General features: G+C 42.6%; 1 long non-coding RNA gene across 1 annotated transcript in view; it reads left to right on the top strand.

The window, feature by feature from the left end:
* The window catches only part of LOC125029761, a 36805-nt gene that overhangs the window by 26494 nt on the left and 311 nt on the right, over window positions 1–10000 (top strand). The gene's annotated exons all lie outside the window — the stretch shown is intronic.

Here is a 10000-nt window from a genome sequence, read left to right as displayed (position 1 = left end):
ACAACATATCCTTTTCACGTAATCCTGTGCTATTATACGTCCCTGTGTCTTCATTTGCTTGCCCTCTCTCCCTTTCTCTCTCTCGCTCTCGCCCTCTCTGTGTATCTATCTATCTGTTTCTCTCTTCCTCTCTATTTATTTATTTATTTCTCTCTCTATTTTTATGTTTGTCTCTCTCTCTCTCGCTCTCTCTCTCTCTCTCTCTCTCTCTTCTCTCTTCTCTCTTCTCTCTTCTCTCTTCTCTCTTCTCTTTTCTCTTTTCTCTTTTCTCTTTTCTCTTTTCTCTCTTCTCTCTTCTCTCTTCTCTTTTTTCTCTTCTCTCTTTTCTCTTTTCTCTTTTCTCTTCTCTCTTTCTCTCTCACTCTAAAAACAAGAATCGTATAATCCATATAGACTCACATACATTTAATCCTAAAATGCTTTAAGTATTCTTATTTCCTCCTAAGCTTGATGTAATTCAAAGGGCCGTGTTTATAATCCAACCTTCGCTATTAACCATTTTCTTCTTCAATGTTCCTCCTTTTTTTTTTAGGAACGAAGTCCTGTACCCCCCCGGTACAGGACTTCGTTACTCCTAAATGTCAACCGATGATGTATCACTTCAAACATTCTATTAACAGTGATTATAGTAACGAAACCAATAACTGATGATGAAAATATAGCCTCTTGCCGATGTAATGATAATTAACAGTAGTAAAAATATTCAAAATAACAACAATAACGATTCACTTTAAGAAATGCAATGATGATATGACAAAAAAATAACTATAGTACTGATAATGTTATTGATTATGATTATAATCTTAATTGTATCAATAATCATGATAACAATAATCGTTAATTGCAATCATTATTTTCGATCGTTATTATTTTTAGTATTGCTTTTGACATTATCATCATTACTAGTTTTTACTATCATTATCATTGCTATCATTATGATCATTTTTATAATTATTTTGATTATCACTGTCATCATTATTATCATAATCATCATTATTATTACCATCATAAACATAATCATTATTATTTCTACTACAAACAGATACAATACTAAATATATTATAAACCATTAGTACAAATTACCAAACATAACAAAACAAAAAAAAATGAAAGTAAAACAATAAAAAAAAACATTCGCCCATCCCCACCCCACCCCACCCCACCCACCCACCCACCCACCCAAAAAGAAGTCGAGAAAAGAGGGGTAATTAAAAATTCAGGACTTCTCAGGAATTAAGCAAGATAAACGTATCAAGATGAAATTTCTGAAAACCCGATTACACAGATCCCGACGTCCGGCAGGAAGAGGAGCTCGAGCTGCGGGACAGGGAGCGAGAACGAGAGATATTCACTGCTTTTAAAATGCTAAATCACAGATGATGGCGATGGGGAGAGGATAGAGATGGGGGATGGCGATGGGGAGAGGATAGAGATGGGGGATGGCGATGGGGAAGGATAGGGATGGGGGATCTTGATGGGGAGAGATGGGAAGGATAGGGATGGGGGATGGGGGATCTTGATGGGGAGAGAGGGGAAGGATAGGGATGGGGGATCTTGATGGGGAGAGAGGGGAAGGATAGGGATGGGGGATCTTGATGGGGAGAGAGGGGAAGGATAGGGATGGGGAATCTTGATGGGGAGAGATGGGGAAGGATAGAGATGGGGGATTTTGATGGGGATAGATGGGAAGGATAGGGATGGGGGATCTTGATGGGAAGAGAGGGGAAGGATAGGGATGGGGGATCTTGATGGGGAGAGAGGGGAAGGATAGGGATGGGGGATCTTGATGGGGAGAGATGGGAAGGATAGGGATGGGGGATGGGGGATCTTGATAGGGATGGGGGATGGGGGATCTTGATGGGGAGAGAGGGGAAGGATAGGGATGGGGGATCTTGATGGGGAGAGAGGGGAAGGATAGGGATGGGGGATCTTGATGGGGAGAGAGGGTAAGGATAGGGATGGGGAGAGAGGGGAAGGATAGGGATGGGGAATCTTGATTGGGAGAGATGGGGAAGGATAGAGATGGGGGATTTTGATGGGGATAGATGGGAAGGATAGGGATGGGGGATCTTGATGGGAAGAGAGGGGATGGATAGGGATGGGGGATCTTGATGGGGAGAGAGGGGAAGGATAGGGATGCGAAAGGATAGAGACTTTTTCCCCGCTCTGCCGAATAGGTCACTACTTAACATATCTCAGTGACAATCTTACTCTACAAGATATAGAAAGTACTATCATTACTTCTACAATGACTACTACTATCATTATTGTTGACCCGTATTCATGTTGACAAATGTAGAAAAAAATATGAATGAGAATAAACATCATCACAATACAAGAAATGTATTTCACCGGTTTCGAATATATCTTCATCAGAAATACATGTATTTCTGACGAAGAAATGTTCGGTTAAATACATCTCTTGTATTGTAAAGACATTCATTCCCATTCATACCTTTTCTACAATCATATTGTTATTATAACTATCATTACATCCTGCTCATCACCCTTACCCTTACTTCTATTATCAGTATGAGGCCAATATTAGTTCCCTGTTGCTCCCTATCTCACTTAGACTGGTTCGTAAGAGTGCAAGACTTGTGCATGATAAATGATATGTATGTTATGTATCATGAATAATGTATATATAAACAATGAATCAAGTGTAATGCATGATCTTCTTATGACTGATAACATGAAATGATGCGCGGACAAGTAGAAAAAGTTCAGTAATACATCAAGTCATAACTATTAAAACATTACCATTCTTATCACCTTCATCCTCCTCATTGTCATCACAATTATTATCATCATTACCGTTATTATCATTTTCTTAATTCATCTGAATCCATTCCTGAATAAGGTGTTTAGCAATTACATAAAAAGCGCCTTTAGTGATTTTCATAACAGTTATCATGATTACATCAACAATAACAGTTATATATAAAAAATAACAGCTATAGTTTTGAAAATACGAATTTATTTATAGGCATGTATACGAAATATTGCACCTATGCTGTACCTTCTTGTAAGAAAGTCATCATGATTAAAAATATACTAAATTTAACGACCTGTGAGAGAAACTTCTTTTAAACGGAAAATAAAGAAAAGAGGACGTACAAAATCTTGATGAAATAATTAATAATAAGCTACAGGCGATGACGATGAGGTTGAGGAACGATAATAATAACGATGACAAACAAATACGTAAACAAGCAAAATAATTCAAGCATCAAATCCGACCCCAAACTCCGCTAAAAAAAGAGAACAAATACAACAAACTAATAAGCAAAAACAATCATTCCAATCCCACATCTCTCTCCGCCTCAGCCTCCCTCCATCTCAGCATCCGAGGCTTCCTCCAGATGACAACGCTCGCACTCGACCCGCGCTCTCCCATCTCCCACGGCAAATTTGCATATCACGGCACTCAGTAGATACAGCCTGTCGATCGCATGACAGGGGTAAGCCGTTGTATTTGATACAGTTGTTTGATAATGTGAAGGGTGGCAGAGCGGCGGGATTATTTCCAACGCGGCGTTTGGAGTGATGGGCTAAAATATAAACACAATCGTGGAAAGATTTTCGCTGTTGAAAAGAGTCATTTCGCTAAGGTTTCCGGCGCTGGTGTGGCGGTGGTTTGGTAATGTGTGGCATAGCGGGGGGGGGGGGGGGGGGGGTGAGGGGGGGGTGTTTACAGTATGGTTAACGGATTGCCAGTCGCTGATGGGGATAATCACTGCTAATGAGGGTAATTTCGTTGATGATTTCGCTACTTGTGTGACGATAAAGATAAGCTAGTACTAGTAGTGACAATGATAACAGCGATAACTGCCACAGTACTAGCAATTAAAGGGGTAATAACTCAGATAAAAATGATAACGCAGATATGTATTGTATAAAATGGCAGTGCGAATACAATTAGGGGACTATTATTTGTGGTTGATATTAGTTGCGACCTTAATAGTAAAGATAATGACCTTAATAGTGCGATCAATTTCCATACTACTACTACTAATACTAGCAATAACCATTATCCTTATGAACACTTACAGTCACTATCATTATGATTAGTAGCAACTAGAAGCCTTAGTAGTAGTAGCGTTGTAGTAGCATAAGTTACCTACGGAAAACACAAGTATAATGATCACTGCTACCAAGCCTTAGTAGCAGCAGCAGTTGTAGTAGTAACGTGTTTATTAATGTTGTTATTACTTCTGTTGTCGGTAATATTCTTGGTTATGAATAATGCAAAACTATATCATGTTAATATAACGTTATTATAATAACCATTATCATATCATCCTTATTACTACCAGTTGCATTACTAGCATTCATTATGACAATCATTATAAATAGAATTATTACCAATCCCACCGCCATTGCCAATGTCACTCTTAATATCATAGCAGCCATCTGCCTTTAATCAATATCATCTCACACATATTTAGTCTAGATTTCAGATCAAGTAAACAAAACTTATTCATGTCTCTTCATGCATTCCGTGTTTTAATCATGCATTTTCAGTAGGGGAGAGAAGGCCAGAGAGAAAAGTAAAGCTTGTTCGAAGTGTCTGCGGGCGGCGGCGTGCAGTGTGGCCATCTCAGGCACCCCACAGGTACTGAGGCCTTTCTCCCGCCCACCCGAACTCACGCATGTGCACCGCCGCCCACCTCTGGCACCCTCCGGCCTGCCTTCCCTCCTCCTCCACCCACCGGCCTTCCCTCCTCCCCTTTGGGATGCGCTCTCTCGCTCGCTCTCTCTCTCTCTCTCTCCCTCTCTCCCTCTCTCTCTCGCCTCCGAAGCGCTCGACAGGTAAACTCTACTACGACTTTATCTCGTTTTGTTGTGGGATATTGGCCAACTCCCTTTCAATGGCAGTCTCTTTGATATGTGGAAATCTCCCGTCGCGGGGAAACCAACGTAATCCCCTAGAGAGAGAATATCCATTTCGTTTATTTCCTTGACACTTCCGCTTTTTACACACACAAAAAAACGAAAATAAAGCAACCAAGATATAGATATCGATAGCCCCCTCAAACAGAAGACAACCACGCCATCTATGATCAGAGGACACAAACAACTCCTCGACAGAAGGCCTCATTCCACAAGGCTCCGGTAGATCACGACGGCCAGGAGAGGGAAGAGTTAACGTCTGGTGTAGGCATCGGGCGTTCCCGTTTTCTTCCGAGTGTCGGCGGGAGAGAAAACGGTCCATCACGTTGCTGTGTTTCTCCTTCTCGTCGTCAGTCTTATTATTCTTGTTCTTACTCTTTTCCTTTAGCTGTTTGCCTTGTATATAGTCGGGGGGGGGGGGGGGAGATATCTTGCGATTGATAAACGAGTGAAAGGGATAGAGACAAGCACGTAAATAAGAATGAACGGATGGATAGGCAAGGGGAAAGAGCGCGAGCGAGAGAGGGAGAGAGAGAATATGGAGGATAAAGCCACACCGAAGTCAAAAATGGAAAAAAAAGCACAACAACTTCGACACGATAATCAAATTCACCCCCATGGGCTATATCGACGAACTCGTCAGCCCGAGAATTTCCTGTAGCTGCCACCCCCTCTCCCTCCCCTCCCCTCCTTCCTTTCCCTCACCCCCTCCCCACCTCTCCCTCCCCTCCTCCCTTTCCCTCACCCCCCCCCTCCTCCTCTCCCTCCCTCTTTCCTTCTACTTTTTTAACCGGAGAAACTATGGGACGAAAAGCGAGGGGGAGGAGGTAGAGAAGATGGAGGAGAGAGAACAGGAGGAGGAGGAGGAGGAGGAGAGGGAAGAAGAAGGAGGCGTAGAAGGAGGAGTCTCTAGCAGGATCCGCCGAAGTCAGGTACTGATTAATACCTGAACATCGAGATAAAAGAATGGGTGGGAGGGAGGGGGGGGAGGAGGCAGCTCGGGGATACGCAATCTTCTATTGATTTTATGCAAATTTTTCTCTTCCTCCCCTTCCCCCCCTTCCTTCCCCTTCCCCCCCTTCTTCTTCTTCACCCTCTCTCCCCTCACCCCTCTCTCCCCTCGCCCCCTCCCCTTCCGCGATCTCAGGCCGCGGTGTCCTTAAGCGACAAGCACCGTCCGCCGTCGCTGAGCAAACCCGCTCGGCCGCTCGCTCCGCCGTCGCCCGCTCCGCCTTTTTTTGAGTGGGGGGGGGGGGGGATGCCCTTAATTGATTTCTCTGAACTCGTTGATATAAGAGCGCGGATGTAGTTCGGCGAAGGCGCTCGAGTAGGAGGAAGGTGGAGGTGAAGGAGGAGAGGGAAGGGGAGGGAGAGGAGGAGGAGGGGAGAGGGAGAGGGAGAGGGAGGAGGAGGAGGAGGAGGAGGAGGAAGGAGAAGGAGAAGGAGAAGGAGAAGGAGAAGGAGGAGGAGAAGGAGGAGGAGAAGGAGGAGGAGGAGGAGGAGGAGGAGGTGTTGGTGGTGGTGGTGGAGAGGGTGGAAGGGGGGAGGTAAAGGTGTAAGTGTATGAGGGGTGGGAAGAGAAAGAAAATGAGGGGAAGCTGGTCGGAAAGAGGGGAAGGGGCAAGGAGTCGGAGGGACGGAGAGGGGAAGGGGCAAGGAGTCGGAGGGACGGAGAGGGGAAGGGGGAAGGGGTCGGAGGGACGCCGAGGGGAAACGAAGGCGAAGGAAGGGAAAAGGGTTGGAGAGGAAATGTCAAAAAAAAAAAAAAAATCGGTCCCAAACTTGAGCGTAAGCACCTGCGGCCGACTTCGAAGCCGTTCCCGCGTCCCGAGTGATTAGCAGACTCGCTCTCGACTCTTTCTGGCCCGCCATTTTCATAAAACAACAGGAGGGGAGAGAGGCAGCGACTAAACTATTCCGAAACACGACAGCGATGCCGCAGATAAAATAATTATATACATACATATACACACACTCTCAACCGCCCACCCACACATACATGTGTTTGTGTGCGCGCTCTCGCACGCTCCTGCGTGTGTGTGTGTGTGTGAACTATCTATCTATTTGTACATATATATATGTGTGTGTGTGTGTGTTTATATATTTATATATTCATATATATAAATATGTAAATATATAAATATAAATATAAATATATATATATATATATATATATATAAGTACATGTATATGTACACACACACACACACACACACACACACACACACACACACACACACACACACACACACACACACACACACATATACATATACATATATACATATATGTACATACACATACGTATAGTGCATTAATTTATATATATATATATAATATAATATATATATATATATATATTTGTATACACATACACGCACATCTATCTGTCTATCCATTTGTACATATATGTGTGTATAAATATAAATATAAATATAAATATAAATATAAATATTATGTGTGTGTGTGTGTGTGTGTGTGTGTGTGTGTGTGTGTGTGTGTGTGTGTGTGTGTGTGTGCATAAGCTACCTTCTTTACTTTTCCCCTCTTTTTAGCTGCCCCCTCCCCCCCCCTTCACTCCCTACCCTCTACCCCCCCCCCCCCCCTTCCCAGAGCCCCGACCTACGCGTCGACAGACATGATCTGACGATATTGCACATGTTTAGCTAATTCGCCATCAAGTGCTGCCGTTGCTCGTGCACTGAACCGGACGCTCCAGTTGTCACACACACAAACGCGAGTACACATACAAGAAATACACACGCACGCACAAGCACATATATACCCATACACACATATCCACACACGTAAATACACACACCCAGACACAAACACACATACACATACAATGAAACAAACACACCGAATCACACGTTCACACATTAGAAACACACACACACATACAGAAGTGTACGTACACACATTAGAAATATGCAAGCACGCGCACGCGCACGCACACACACACACACACACACACACACACACACACACACACACACACACTTGCAAACAAGGACGATTCGCTCTAACACACACGTGCATACAGGACGAGGCTAACTTTTAATAAGTGAGAAATTTGGACCTCCAGTGCCACGGGAGCAGTGAATAAGAAGGGCGCATCGGGTGGCACTTTCGCCCCTCCCCCCCCCCCCCCACCTCTTCCCATTCTCTCCCCTTTCCATCATTGCTTTCTCTCTCTCTCTCCTTTCCTTTTCCTCCCTTCTCTCTCCTCTTCCGTGCACCCCCTCCCTCGGTTTACCCCCCCTTTACCTCCCCCACCTCCCCTTCCCTCCACCTCCTTCCCCACTTTCCCTCCTCCCCTTTCCCCCCCTCTTCCTTCGTTCCCCCTTACCCCTTTACTTCCCCCCCTCTCCCCCCCTCTCCCCTTCCCCTTGGCAGTGGCATTGCAACGTCCGACTTGCAAAGTATAGTTTATTTCATGTTTATGCAACGGCTGAATATTTATATGGTAGAGTTCTCAACGCGGCTGTAGAACGCGGGGTCGGGGACGCCAGTCACGCCCGCACGCGCGAGCTCGCACCCACGTCGTCCCCGCGGGTGTGAGGGCGCAAGAGAGAAGCGACGAAGGAAGATTTATTATATAGAATGAAAAGATGCAAATTAGCTGGCGTGAGAAAATAAGAGACGGAACGGAAAAAAAAAAAAATATATATATATATATATATATATATAATAAAGAAAAGAGACGTAGGACGAAATATATGGAAACTTAGTAACGCGACAGCTAAAGATACGGCCGGAAATAGCACGAAAAGAATATAAATGACCAAATTAAAAGAAGAAAAGAAAAAAAAAAAGAGAGAAGACTAAATCATTAGATAAGTTAATGACCTAACCTAACTGACGAAGATGAATTGCATTAGAATTCTGACGTCAAAATTAAACCTTAGCCATGTGTACGAATTATTAACATAATGAACAGCTGCTTCGAAGTGACCTATAGTACCGTGCTGGAATCTGTCCACACTCAAGGCTGACAGCTATTCACAGAGCTTATACACCAAGTTTATCAATTCGAGGTGCTGTTTCAGTAACTTCAGAGTATTGTTATTGTCGTTACTATTGATTTACCAAGTACGGAAACATACAAATAGACACATACACACACGCAAAAAATACCCATCCACCCAACCAAACACTACACACACACACACACACACACACACACACACACACACACACACACACACACACACACACACACACACACACACACAAACACACACACGCACAAAAAAAAAATCACCCAACCACACACACAAACACGTACACACACACACATACTATATCACAGACCTTTCATTAAGAAGCATATCAGTTCTCGCACCGATAACATCGGTATCATCATTATAAATTACCTTTTACCTTTAGGTGAGAAAAGTGAAACCGCATTAAACACCACAGACACATTGATATTTTTTTTTTTTTTTCTTGTATAAAACATTTTTCAAACTATAAGATCACAAAAAGCAAGTAAGAAGAAATAATAATAATAATAATTATTATTATTATTATTATCATGATAATGATTATAACAATAATAATAACGATAATAATGATAATGATGATAATGATAATAATGATGATAATAATAATAATAGTAATAATGACGATAATAATAATAAATAATTATAATACTCATGTAACTGTAGATACCTGTGACGTCTCTTCCGTCCTAATTTAGTCTAGGGAATTAATTTTAGTCACACAAACTTACTCATCATTCAAAGATTTTTTTTTCTTTTTCTTTTTTTTTTTTTTTGAGTGTGAGGGTAACGGCTGGTTGGTCATCGTGATTTACATGATTATCTGGCCGGCGTTTGAGACCGTAAAATGTTCCTTGTCCCTATTAGTCACTCTCAGTTTGTAATTTCCTATTACTAAAGTCAAAACTCCACCGAGCTATAGAGTACGTGTACGTGTACGTGATAAACATTTATCTGTCTATTTATTTACCAACACACACACACACATACTTCTCTAAGCAGTTACTAATGTATCTATCTGTTATTTACTTATCTTTTAATCTATCAATCTACTTACCTTCCTACCAATCTATTTTTATGCCCGTCTATTTATTTGA

This window comes from Penaeus chinensis, chromosome 10 (assembly GCF_019202785.1).
Source record: "Penaeus chinensis breed Huanghai No. 1 chromosome 10, ASM1920278v2, whole genome shotgun sequence".
Classification (NCBI taxonomy): domain Eukaryota; kingdom Metazoa; phylum Arthropoda; class Malacostraca; order Decapoda; family Penaeidae; genus Penaeus; species Penaeus chinensis.
This window is presented reverse-complemented; position numbering and strand designations above follow the sequence as displayed.